The 13,950-nt window shown below is 50.1% G+C and overlaps 1 non-coding gene across 1 annotated transcript; it reads right to left on the bottom strand.

The window, feature by feature from the left end:
• Positions 1-5,299: 5,299 nt before the first annotated feature.
• TRNAK-CUU (transfer RNA lysine (anticodon CUU)) lies at positions 5,300-5,372 on the bottom strand. Its single transcript has one exon. It is a non-coding gene; the product is annotated as a tRNA-Lys (tRNA).
• Positions 5,373-13,950: the final 8,578 nt, after the last annotated feature.

Below are 13,950 nucleotides of genomic sequence, written 5' to 3'. Positions count from 1 at the left end.
CACCTTCAAGAGCAGTATCTTCCCCAGTCCTGTGATCAAATACCGCTGCCAATATAAAGTAGTTTTCATACCTACTTTAATCAAAACACCAGCGGGGATGAGAGCTTAAACTCCTCTTTTTGAATGATGGGGGGGGACAGGACGGACCGGAGCGGACTCCGAGCTCGCTATCAGCACGGGAGGCTCAGGCTAGGAAAGGGCGAAGGAAAGGCTCGGCATAGGACCGCTCCCAGCGGCGCCTCCCAGGGCGGGAAGTGCTGCGTTGTGTGGAGTCCTGTGGGAATCGTGAGGCAAACTGCAGGATGTGTGTGTGTGTGTAGTTTTAACCCTCAGCAAAATATCTGAAAAAGGTGAGAGTTAATGTTAAACCCGAAAATGGAGAATCCTTTAAAAAGCATCACGCCCAACGTGGGGCTCGAACACACAACCCTGAAATTAAGAGTCTCATGTTCTACCAACTGAGCTAGCCAGGCTGCTGTGCTTATGTCATTTCACACACCCTCTGTGTGTTCTTTGTGAGGAAGTAGTGTGTGGTTATCCCAGGAGGCCCCTTTGTTTCATTTTCTCTGCTGCTGACTCGACACAGGCACCTTTCTCTTTCTCCATCTCTCGCTCTACCCCAGTCTTATGTCCCCATCAGTCTTTCGGGAGCTCACTCTGGTACATACATGCATCTGTCCTTTCAACCTGTCTCTGGGCACATGCTTAAATGTCCAGTAGAGAACAGTGTGAACTCTCCCTGTTTCGCGAGGTGGCAGTCAGCCTCCAGAGCCGTGTTCCGGAGGCTGCCGGAATGGCTGAGCTGTGTAAGGCGCCACGTTCAAGAGCAGTATCTTCCCCAGTCCCGTGGTCAAATCCTGCTGCTGACATAAAGTAGTTTTCATACCTACTTTAATCATAACACCAGCAGGGATGAGACTTTAAACTCCTCTTTTTGAAAGGATGGGGGGGGACAGGACAGACCGGAGCGGACTCCGAGCTCGCTGTAAGCACGGGCGGCTCAGGCTAGGAAAGGGCGCAGGAAAGGCTCGGCCTAGGACCGCTCCCAGCGGCGCCTCCCAGGGCGGGAAGTGCTGCGTTGTGTGGAGTCCTGTGGGAATCGTGAGTCAAACTGAAGGATGTGTGTGTGTGTAGTTTTAAGCCTCAGCAAAATATCTGAAAAAGGTGAGAGTTAATGTTCAACCCTAAAATAGAGAAGCTTTTAAAAAGCATCACACCCAACGTGGGGCTCGAACCCACAACCCTGAGATTAAGAGTCTCATGCTCTACCGACTTAGCTAGCCAGACTGTTGTGCCTATGGCATTTCACACACCCTCTGTGTGTTCTTTGTAAGGAAGTAGTGTGTGGTTATCCCAGGAGGCCCCTTTGTTTCATTTTCTCTGCTGCTGACTCGACACAGGCACCTTTCTCTTTCTCCATCTCCCGCTCTACCCCAGTATTATGTCCCCATCAGTCTCTCTGGAGCTCACTCTGGTACATACATGCATCTGTCCTCTCAACCTGTCTCTGGGCACATACTTAAATGTCCAGTAGAGAACAGTGTGAACTCTCCCTGTTTCGCAAGGTGGCAGTCAGCCTCCAGAGCTGCAGTCTGGAGGCTGCCGGAAGGCCGAGCGGTGTAATGTTCCACATTCAAGAGCAGTATCTTGCCCAGTCCTGTGATCAAATCCCGCTGCCGACATAAAGTAGTTTTCATACCTACTGTAATCATAACACCAGTGGGGATGAGACCTTAAACTCCTCTTTTTGAAAGGATGGGGGGGGTGGACAGGACGGACCGGAGCATACTCTGAGCTCGCTGTAAGCACGGGCGGCTCAGGCTAGGAAAGAGCGCAGGAAAGGATCGGCCTAGGACCGCTCCCAGCAGCACCTCCCAGGGCAGGAAGTGCTGCGTTGTGTGGAGTCCTGTGGGAATCGTGAGGCAAACTGCAGGATGTGTGTGTGTGTAGTTTTAAGCCTCAGCGAAATATCTGAAAAAGGTGAGAGTTAATGTTAAACCCGAAAATGGAGAAGCCTTTAAAATGCATCACGCCCAACATGGGGCTCGAACCCACAACCCTGACATTAAGAGTCTCATGCTCTACCGACTGAGCTAGCCAGGCTGCTTTGCCTATGGTATTTAACACACCCTCTGTGTGTTCTTTGTGAGGAAGTAGTGTGTGGTTATCTCAGGAGGCCCCTTTGTTTCATTTTCTCTGCTGCTGATTTGACACAGGCACCTTTCTCTTTCTCCATCTCTCGCTCTACCCCAGTCTTATGTCCCCATCAGTCTCTCTTGAGCTCACTCTGGTACATACATGCATCTGTCATCTCAACCTGTCTCTGGGTACATACTTAAATGTCCAGTAGAGAACAGTGTGAACTCTCCCTGTTTCGCGAGGTGGCAGTCAGACTCCAGAGCTGTGTTCTGGAGGTTGCAGGAGTGGCCGAGCGGTGTAAGGCGCCACATTCAAGAGCAGTATCTTGACCAGTCCTGTGATCAAATCCTGCTGCCGACATAAAGCAGTTTTCATACCTACTTTAATCATAACACCAGCGGGGATGAGACCTTAAACTCCTCTTTTTGAAAGGATGTGGGGGGGGGACAGGACGGACCGGAGCGTACTTCGAGCTCGCTGTAAGCACGGGCGGCTCAGGCTAGGAAAGGGCGCAGGAAAGGCTCAGCCTAGGACCGCTCCCAGCGGCGCCTCCCAGGGCGGGAAGTGCTGCGTTGTGTGGAGTCCTGTGGGAATTGTGAGGCAAACTGCAGGATGTGTGTGTGTGTAGTTTTAAGCCTCAGCGAAATATCTGAAAAAGGTGAGAGTTAATGTTAAACCCAAAAATGGAGAAGCCTTTAAAAAGCATAACAGCCCACGTGGGGCTCAAGCCCACAACCCTGAGATTAAGAGTCTCATGCTCTACCGACTGAGCTAGCCAGGCTGCTGTGCCTATATCATTTCACACACCCTCTGTGTGTTCTTTGTGAGGAAGTAGTGTGTGGTTATCCCAGGAGGCCCCTTTGTTTCATTTTCTCTGCTGCTGACTCGACACAGGCACCTTTCTCTTTCTCCATCTCTCGCACTACCCCAGTCTTATGTCCCCATCAGTCTCTCTGGAGCTCAATCTGGTACATACATGTATCTGTCCTCTCAACCTGTCTCTGGGCACATACTTAAATGGCCAGTAGAGAACAGTGTGAACTCTCTCTGTTTCGCGAGGTGGCAGTCAGCCTCCAGAGCCGTATTCAGGAGGCTGACGGAATGGCTGAGAGGTGTAAGGTGCCCCATTCAAGAGCAATATCTTCCCCAGTCCTGTGATCAAATACCGCTGCTGACATAAAGTAGTTTTCATACCTACTTTAATCATAACACCAGCGGGGATGATACCTTAAACTCCTCTTTTTGAAAAGATGGGGGGTGGACAGGACGGACCGGAGCGGACTCTGAGCTCGCTGTAAGCACGGGCGGCTCAGGCTAGGAAAGGGCGCAGGAAAAGCTCGGCCTAGGACCGCTCCCAGCGGCGCCTCCCAGGGCGGGAAGTGCTGCATTGTGTGGAGTCCTGTGGGAATAATGAGGCAAATTGCAGGATGTGTGTGTGTGTGTAGTTTTAAGCCTCAGCGAAATATCTGAAAAAGGTGAGAGTTAATGTTAAAGTCGAAAATGGAGAAGCCTTTAAAAAGCAAAACACCCAACGTGGGGCTCAAACCCACAACCCTGAGATTAAGAGTCTCATGCTCTACCGACTGAGCTAGCCGGGCTGCTGTGATTATGTCATTTCACACACCATCTGTGTGTTCTTTGTGAGGAAGTAGTGTGTGGTTATCCCAGGAGGCCCCTTTGTTTTATTTTTTTTCTGCTGCTGACTCGACACAGGCACCTTTCTCTTTCTCCATCTCTCGCTCTACCCCAGTCTTATGTCCCCATCAGTCTCTCTGGAGCTCAATCTGGTACATACATGCATCTGTCCTCTCAACCTGTCTCTGGGCACATACTTAAATGTCCAGTAGAGAACAGTGTGAACTCTCCCTGTTTCGCGAGGTGGCAGTCAGCCTCCAGAGCCGTGTTTCGGAGGCTGCCGGAATGGCTGAGCGGTGTAAGGCGCCACATTCAAGAGCACTATCTTCCCCAGTCCCGTGATCAAATAGCGCTTCCGACGTAAAGTAGTTTTCATACCTACTTTAATGATAACAACAGGGGGGATGAGACCTTAAACTCCTCTTTTTGAAAGGATGTGGGGGGACAGGACGGACTGCAGCGGACTCCGAGCTCGCTGTAAGCACGGGCGGCTCAGGCTAGGAAAGGGCGCAGGAAAGGCTCGGCCTAGGACCGCTCCCAGCGCGCCTCCCAGGGAGGGAAGTGCTGCGTTGTGTGGAGTCCTGTGGGAATCGTGAGGCAAACTGCAGGATGTGTGTGTGTGTAGTTTTAAGTCTCAGCGAAATATCTGAAAAAGGTGAGAGTTAATGTTAAACCCGAAAATGGAAAAGCCTTTAAAAAGCATCGCGCCCAACGTGGGGCTCGAGCCCACAACCCTGAGATTAAGAGTCCCATGCTTTACCGACTAAGCTACCCAGACTGCTGTGCCTATGTCATTTCACACACCCTCTGTGTGTTCTTTGTGAGGAAGTAGTGTGTGGTTTTCCCAGGAGGCCCCTTTGTTTCATTTTCTCTGCTGCTGATTCAACACAGGCACTTTTCTCTTTCTCCATCTCTCGCTCTACCCCAGTCTTATGTCCCCATTAGTCTCTCTGGAGCTCACTCTGGTACATACATGCATCTGTCCTCTCAACCTGTCTCTGGGCACATACTTAAATGTCCAGTAGAGAACAGTGTGAACTCTCCCTGTTTCGCGAGGTGGCAGTCAGCCTCCAGTGCCGTGTTCCGGAGGCAGCCGGAATGGCCGAGCGGTGTAAGGTGCCACATTCAAGGGCAGTATTTTCCCCAGTCCCGTGATCAAATCCCGCTGCCAACATAAAGTAGTTTTCATACCTACTTTAATCATAACACCAGCGGGGATGAGACTTTAAACTCCTCTTTTTGAAAGGATGGGGTGGGGGACAGGACGGACCGGAGCGGACTCCGAGCTCGCTGTAAGCACGGGTGGCTCAGGCTAGGAAAGGGCGCAGTAAAGGCTCGGCCTAGGACCGCTCCCAGTGGCGCCTCCCAGGGCGGGAAGTGCTGCGTTGTATGGAGTCCTGTGGGAATCGTGAGGCAAACTGCAGGATGTGTCTGTGTGTGTGTAGTTTTAAGCCTCAGCGAAATATCTGAAAAAGGTGAGAGTTAATGTTAAACCCAAAAATGGAGAAGCCTTTAAAAAGCATCACGCCCAACGTGGGACTCGAACCCACAACCCTGAGATTAAGAGTCTCATGCTCTACCAACTGAGCTAGCCAGGCTGCTGTGCCTATTTAATTTCACACACCCTCTGTGTGTTCTTTGTGAGGAAGTAGTGTGTGGGTATCCCAGGAGGCCCCTTTGTTTCATTTTCTCTGCTGCTGATTCGACACAGGCACCTTTCTCTTTCTCCATCTCTCGCTCTACCCCAGTCTTATGTCCCCATCAGTCTTTCTGGAGCTCACTCTGGTACATACATGCATCTGTCATCTCAACCTGTCTCTGGGCACATACTTAAATGTCCAGTAGAGAACAGTGTGAACTCTCCCTGTTTCGCGAGGTGGCAGTCAGCCTCCAGAGCTGTGTTCTGAAGACTGCCGGAATGGCCGAGCGGTGTAAGGCGCCACATTCAAGAGCAGTATCTCTCCCAGTTCTGTGATCAAATCCTGCTGCCGACATAAAGTAGTTTTCATACCTACTTCAATCATAACACCAGCGGGGATGAGACCTTAAACTCCTCTTTTTGAAAGGATGGGGGGGGGACAGAACGGACCAGAGAGGACTCCGAGCTCGCTGTAAGCACGGGCGGCTCAGGCTAGAAAAGGGCACAGGAAAGGCTCGGCCTAGGACCGCTCCCAGCGGCGCCTCCCAGGGCGGGAAGTGCTGTGTTGTGTGGAGTCCTGTGGGAATCGTGAGGCAAACTGCAGGATGTGTGTGTGTGTAGTTTTAAGCCTCAGCGAAATATCTGAAAAAGGTGAGAGTTAATGTTAAACCCGAAAATGGAGAAACCTTTAAAAAGCATCACACCCAACGTGGGGCTTGAACCCACAATCCTGAGATTAAGAATCTCATGCTCTACCGACTGAGCTAGCCAGGCTGCGCTACCTATGTCATTTCACACACCCTCTGTGTGTTCTTTGTGAGGAAGTAGTGTGTGGTTATCCCAGGAGGCCCCTTTGTTTCATTTTCTCTGCTGCTGATTCGGCACAGGCACCTTTCTCTTTCTCCATCTCTCGCTCTACCCCAGTCTTATGTCCCCATCAGTCTCTCTGGAGCTCACTCTGGTACATACATGCATTTGTCATCTCATCCTGTCTCTGGGTACATACTTAAATGTCCAGTAGAGAACAGTGTGAACTCTCCCTGTTTTGTGAGGTGGGAGTCAGCCCCCAGAGCTGCGGTCTGGAGGCTGCCGGAATGGCCGAGCGGTGTAAGGTGCCACATTCAAGAGCAGTATCTTGTCCAGTCCTGTGATCAAATCCCGCTGCCGACATAAAGTAGTTTTCATACCTACTTTATTCATAACACCAGCGGGGATGAGACCTTAAACTCCTCTTTTTGAAAGGATGGGGGGGGACAGGACGGACCGGAGCCGACTCCGAGCTCGCTGTAAGCACGGGCGGCTCAGGCTAGGAAAGGGCGCAGGACAGGCTCGGCCTAGGACCGCTCCCAGCGGCGCCTCCCAGGGCGGGAAGTGCTGCGTTGTGTGGAGTCCTGTGGGAATCATGAGGCAAACTGCAGGATGTGTGTTTGTGTATTTTTAAGCCTCAGCGAAATATCTGAAAAAGGTGAGAGTTAATGTTAAACCCAAAAAGGGAGAAGCCTTTAAAAAGCATCATGCCCAACATGGGGCTCGAACCCACAACCCTGAGATTAAGGGTCTCATGCTCTACCGACTGAGCTAGCCAGGTTGCTGTGCCTATGTCATTTCACACACCCTCTGTGTGTTCTTTGTGAGGAAGTAGTGTGTGGTTATCCCAGGAGCCCCCTTTGTTTCATTTTCTCTGCTGCTGACTCGACACAGGCACCTTTCTCTTTCTCCATCTCTCGCTCTACCCCAGTCTTATGTCCCCATCAGTCTCACTGGAGCTCACTCTGGTACATACATGCATCTGTCCTCTCAACCTGTCTCTGGGCACATACTTAAATGTCCAGTAGAGAACAGTGTGAACTCTCCCTGTTTCGCGAGGTGGCAGTCAGCCTCCAGAGCCGTGTTTCGGAAGCTGCCGGAATGGCCGAGTGGTGTGAGGCGCCACCTTCAAGAGCAGTATCTTCCCCAGTCCTGTGATCAAATACCGCTGCCAATATAAAGTAGTTTTCATACCTACTTTAATCAAAACACCAGCAGGGATGAGAGCTTAAACTCCTCTTTTTGAATGATGGGGGGGGACAGGACGGACCGGAGCGGACTCCGAGCTCGCTATCAGCACGGGAGGCTCAGGCTAGGAAAGGGCGAAGGAAAGGCTCGGCATAGGACCGCTCCCAGCGGCGCCTCCCAGGGCGGGAAGTGCTGCGTTGTGTGGAGTCCTGTGGGAATCGTGAGGCAAACTGCAGGATGTGTGTGTGTGTGTAGTTTTAACCCTCAGCAAAATATCTGAAAAAGGTGAGAGTTAATGTTAAACCCGAAAATGGAGAATCCTTTAAAAAGCATCACACCCAACGTGGGGCTCGAACACACACCCCTGAGATTAAGAGTCTCATGCTCTACCGACTGAGCTAGTCAGGCTGCTGTGCCTATGTCATTTCACACACCCTCTGTGTGTTCTTTGTGAGGAAGTAGTGTGTGGTTATCCCAGGAGGCCCCTTTGTTTCATTTTCTCTGCTGCTGACTCGACACAGGCACCTTTCTCTTTCTCCATCTCTCGCTCTACCCCAGTCTTATGTCCCCATCAGTCTTTCGGGAGCTCACTCTGGTACATACATGCATCTGTCCTTTCAACCTGTCTCTGGGCACATGCTTAAATGTCCAGTAGAGAACAGTGTGAACTCTCCCTGTTTCGCGAGGTGGCAGTCAGCCTCCAGAGCCGTGTTCCGGAGGCTGCCGGAATGGCTGAGCTGTGTAAGGCGCCACGTTCAAGAGCAGTATCTTCCCCAGTCCCGTGGTCAAATCCTGCTGCTGACATAAAGTAGTTTTCATACCTACTTTAATCATAACACCAGCAGGGATGAGACTTTAAACTCCTCTTTTTGAAAGGATGGGGGGGGACAGGACAGACCGGAGCGGACTCCGAGCTCGCTGTAAGCACGGGCGGCTCAGGCTAGGAAAGGGCGCAGGAAAGGCTCGGCCTAGGACCGCTCCCAGCGGCGCCTCTGTAGGAAAGTACCATCTTACCTGGCATGTTACCCCCATTTTTCACTGTATATATGTTGTTTTAGTTGTATGTGTCACTGGGACCCTGGTAACCCAGGGCCCCAGTGCTCATAAGTGTGCCTGTATGTGTTACCTGTGTAGTGACTAACTGTCTCACTGAGGCTCTGCTAATCAGAACCTCAGTGGTTATGCTCTCTCATTTCTTTCCAAATTGTCACTGACAGGCTAGTGACCATTTTTACCAATTTACATTGGCTTACTGGAACACCCTTATAATCCCCTAGTATATGGTACTGAGGTACCCAGGGTATTGGGGTTCCAGGAGATCCCTATGGGCTGCAGCATTTCTTTTGCCACCCATAGGGAGCTCTGACAATTCTTACACAGGCCTGCCACTGCAGCCTGAGTGAAATAACGTCCACGTTATTTCACAGCCATTTTACACTGCACTTAAGTAACTTATAAGTCACCTATATGTCTAACCTTTACCTGGTAAAGGTTAGGTGCAAAGTTACTTAGTGTGAGGGCACCCTGGCACTAGCCAAGGTGCCCCCACATTGTTCAGAGCCAATTCACTGAACTTTGTGAGTGCGGGGACACCATTACACGCGTGCACTACATATAGGTCACTACCTATATGTAGCTTCACCATGGTAACTCCGAATATGGCCATGTAACATGTCTATGATCATGGAATTGCCCCCTCTATGCCATCCTGGCATTGTTGGGACAACTCCATGATCCCAGTGGTCTGTAGCACAGACCCTGGTACTGCCAGACTGCCCTTCCTGGGGTTTCTCTGCAGCTGCTGCTGCTGCCAACCCCTCAGACAGGCAGCTGCCCTCCTGGGGTCCAGCCAGGCCTGGCCCAGGATGGCAGAACAAAGAACTTCCTCTGAGAGAGGGTGTGACACCCTCTCCCTTTGGAAAATGGTGTGAAGGCAGGGGAGGAGTAGCCTCCCCCAGCCTCTGGAAATGCTTTGTTGGGCACAGAGGTGCCCAATTCTGCATAAGCCAGTCTACACCGGTTCAGGGACCCCTTAGCCCCTGCTCTGGCGCGAAACTGGACAAAGGAAAGGGGAGTGACCACTCCCCTGACCTGCACCTCCCCTGGGAGGTGTCCAGAGCTCCTCCAGTGTGCTCCAGACCTCTGCCATCTTGGAAACAGAGGTGCTGCTGGCACACTGGACTGCTCTGAGTGGCCAGTGCCACCAGGTGACGTCAGAGACTCCTTGTGATAGGCTCCTTCAGGTGTTAGTAGCCTTTCCTCTCTCCTAGGTAGCCAAACCCTCTTTTCTGGCTATTTAGGGTCTCTGTCTCTGGGGAAACTTTAGATAACGAATGCATGAGCTCAGCCGAGTTCCTCTGCATCTCCCTCTTCACCTTCTGATAAGGAATCGACCGCTGACCGCGCTGGAAGCCTGCAAACCTGCAACATAGTAGCAAAGACGGCTACTGCAACTCTGTAACGCTGATCCTGCCGCCTTCTCGACTGTTTTCCTGCTTGTGCATGCTGTGGGGGTAGTCTGCCTCCTCTCTGCACCAGAAGCTCCGAAGAAATCTCCCGTGGGTCGACGGAATCTTCCCCCTGCAACCGCAGGCACCAAAAAGCTGCATCTCCGGTCCCTTGGGTCTCCTCTCAGCACGACGAGCGAGGTCCCTCGAATCCAGCGACACCGTCCAAGTGACCCCCACAGTCCAGTGACTCTTCAGCCCAAGTTTGGTGGAGGTAAGTCCTTGCCTCACCTCGCTGGGCTGCATTGCTGGGAACCGCGACTTTGCAAGCTTCTCCGGCCCCTGTGCACTTCCGGCGGAAATCCTGTGTGCACAGCCAAGCCTGGGTCCACGGCACTCTAACCTGCATTGCACGACTTTCTAAGTTGGTCTCCGGCGACGTGGGACTCCTTTGTGCAACTTCGGCGAGCACCGTTTCACGCATCCTCGTAGTGCCTGTTTCTGGCACTTCTCCGGGTGCTACCTGCTTCAGTGAGGGCTCTTTGTCTTGCTCGACGTCCCCTCTCTCTGCAGGTCCAATTTGCGACCTTCTGGTCCCTCCTGGGCCCCAGCAGCGTCCAAAAACGCCAAACGCACGATTTGCGTGTAGCAAGGCTTGTTGGCGTCCATCCGGCGGGAAAACACTTCTGCACGACTCTCCAAGGCGTGGGGGATCCATCCTCCAAAGGGGAAGTCTCTAGCCCTTGTCGTTCCTGCAGTATTCACAGTTCTTCAGCCTAGAAAGAGCTTCTTTGCACCAACCGCTGGCATTTCTTGGGCATCTGCCCATCTCCGAGCTGCTTGTGACTTTTGGACTTGGTCCCCTTGTTCCACAGGTACCTTCAGACAGGAATCCATCGTTGTTGCATTGCTGATTTGTGTTTTCCTTGCATTCTCCCTCTAACACGACTATTTTGTCCTTAGGGGAACTTTGGTGCACTTTGCACTCACTTTTCAGGGTCTTGGGGAGGGTTATTTTTCTAACTCTCACTATTTTCTAATAGTCCCAGCGACCCTCTACAAGGTCACATAGGTTTGGGGTCCATTCGTGGTTCACATTCCACTTTTGGAGTATATGGTTTGTGTTGCCCCTATCCCTATGTTTCCCCATTGCATCCTATTGTAACTATACATTGTTTGCACTGTTTTCTAAGACTATACTGCATATTTTTGCTATTGTGTATATATATCTTGTGTATATTTCCTATCCTCTCACTGAGGGTACACTCTAAGATACTTTGGCATATTGTCATAAAAATAAAGTACCTTTATTTTTAGTATAACTGTGTATTGTGTTTTCTTATGATATTGTGCATATGACACTAAGTGGTACTGTAGTAGCTTCACACGTCTCCTAGTTCAGCCTGAGCTGCTTTGCTAAGCTACCATTATCTATCAGCCTAAGCTGCTAGACACCCTATACACTAATAAGGGATAACTGGGCCTGGTGCAAGGTGCAAGTACCCCTTGGTACTCACTACAAGCCAGTCCAGCCTCCTACATTGGTTGTGCAGTGGTGGGATAAGTGCTTTGAGACTACTTACCACTCTTGTCATTGTACTTTTCATAAGAGAAAAATATACAAAACAAGGTCAGTGTATATACACATAGCCAAAAAGTTTTGCATTTCCTCTTTTCACTCTTTTCTAAGTGCTGAAAAGTACTTCTAAACTTTCAAAAAGTTCTTAAAAGTTTAAAAAGTTTTTTTTTCTGTCTTTGCAAAAAGTTCTGAAAACTTTTTTCTCTTTGTCTATCACTTTTACTCTCTCTAAAAAATGTCTGGCACAGGCCAAAAAGTTGAACTGTCCAAACTTGCATATGATCACCTTAGCTGGAAAGGAGCAAGGAGTCTCTGCATAGAGAGAGGTTTGAGTGTAGGGAAGAATCCTTCCTTAGAACTGTTAATTAATATGCTTAGAGTACAGGATAAGGCCATAAGTGCCCAATCTGTAGAAAAAGTAGCTAATGGTTCTCAATCTGATCCAGGGACTCCCCCAGGAAAAGGTTCAGGAAAGAAACTTCTCAGCCTGCCCATTACTAGACAGTCTAGCATAGTTGGTACAGAGGTTGAATCACATCATACTGATGATGTGCTCTCACATTATACTGGTAGCCAAGCTGTTAGGGTGCCCTCTGTAAGGGACAGGTCTCCTTCTGTTCATTCCCATCATACCTCTGTATCTAGAAATGTCCCTCCCACCCACCCTGATGACAGATTGTTGGAAAGGGAGCTCAATAGATTGAGAGTGGAGCAAACCAGACTGAAGCTCAAGAAGCAACAGCTGGATTTGGATAGACAGTCTTTAGAAATAGAGAGGGAAAGACAGAAAATGGGTTTAGATACCCATGGTGGCAGCAGCAGTATTCCCCATAGTCATCCTGCAAAAGAGCATGATTCCAGGAATCTGCATAAGATAGTTCCCCCTTACAAGGAGGGGGATGACATTAACAAGTGGTTTGCTGCACTTGAGAGGGCCTGTGCTGTACAGGATGTCCCTCAAAGGCAGTGGGCTGCTATCCTATGGCTATCATTTACTGGAAAAGGTAGGGATAGGCTCCTTACTGTAAAAGAAAATGATGCTAACAATTTCCAAGTTCTTAAGAATGCACTCCTGGATGGTTATGGCTTAACCACTGAACAGTACAGGATCAAGTTCAGAGATACCAAAAAGGAGTCTTCACAAGACTGGGTTGATTTCATTGACCAGGCAGTGAAGGCCTTGGAGGGGTGGTTACATGGCAGTAAAGTTACTGATTATGACAGCCTGTATAACTTAATCCTGAGAGAGCATATTCTTAATAATTGTGTGTCTGATTTGTTGCACCAGTACTTGGTGGACTCTGATCTGACCTCTCCCCAAGAATTGGGAAAGAAGGCAGACAAATGGGTCAGAACAAGAGTGAACAGAAAAGTTCATACAGGGGGTGACAAAGATGGCAACAAAAAGAAGGATGGTAAGTCTTCTGACAAGGGTGGGGACAAATCTAAAAATGAGTCTTCATCAGGCCCACAAAAACACTCTGGTGGGGGTGGTGGGCCCAAACCTTCCTCTAATCAGAACAAGGAAAGGAAACCATGGTGCTATTTATGTAAGATAAAAGGCCATTGGACAACAGATCCCAGTTGTCCAAAGAAAGGCACCACAGCTCCTACCACTACAACCCCTACTGCTACACCTAGTGTCCCTACTAATAGCAGTGGTGGTGGGAGCAAACCTACTAATAGCCAATCCAAGGGAGTAGCTGGGCTCACTTTTGGTAATTTAGTTGGGGTTGGTCTGATTAGGGAGACCACAGAGGCTACTTTAGTCTCTGAAGGGGCTATTGACTTAGCCACTTTGGTTGCTTGCCCCCATAACTTGGAGAAGTACAAGCAACTAACCCTAATAAATGGTGTTGAGGTCCAGGCCTACAGGGACACAGGTGCCAGTGTCACAATGGTGATTGAGAAACTGGTGCACCCTGAACAACACATACTTGGACACCAGTACCAAGTAACCGATGCTCACAACATAACACAAAGCCACCCCATGGCTGTTGTAAATCTCAACTGGGGGGGGGTATCTGGTCCAAAGAAAGTTGTGGTAGCTTCAGATTTACCTGTAGACTGTCTATTAGGGAACGATTTGGAGACATCAGCTTGGTCAGATGTGGAGTTGGAGGCCCATGCAGCAATGCTGGGCATCCCAGGGCATATTTTTGCTTTGACAAGGGCTCAGGCCAAAAAGCAAAAAGGACAGGGAAGCTTGGATCCTGGAACAATGGACCAAGTGCTCCCTAAAGCTAGGGCTAGTAGAAGCAAACCACTTCCTACTATCCCTCCCTCTACAGTGGATTCTACTTCTGAGGAAGAAGAATTCCCTCCCTGTGCAGAACCTACACCAGAGGAGCTGGAAGCAGACACTGCTGAGCTTTTGGGTGAAGGGGGGCCTGCCAGAGAGGAGCTGAGTGTGGCACAGCAAACCTGTCCCACATTAGAGGGTCTCAGACAGCAAGCTGTCAAACAGGCTAATGGGGATGTCAGTGACTCACACAGAGTTTACTGGGAGGACAACC

The sequence above is a fragment of the Pleurodeles waltl genome, chromosome 6, assembly GCF_031143425.1.
Source record: "Pleurodeles waltl isolate 20211129_DDA chromosome 6, aPleWal1.hap1.20221129, whole genome shotgun sequence".
NCBI lineage: Eukaryota > Metazoa > Chordata > Amphibia > Caudata > Salamandridae > Pleurodeles > Pleurodeles waltl.
The sequence above is the reverse complement of the archived record's forward strand: the minus strand, read 5'-3'. Positions and strand labels throughout refer to the sequence as shown.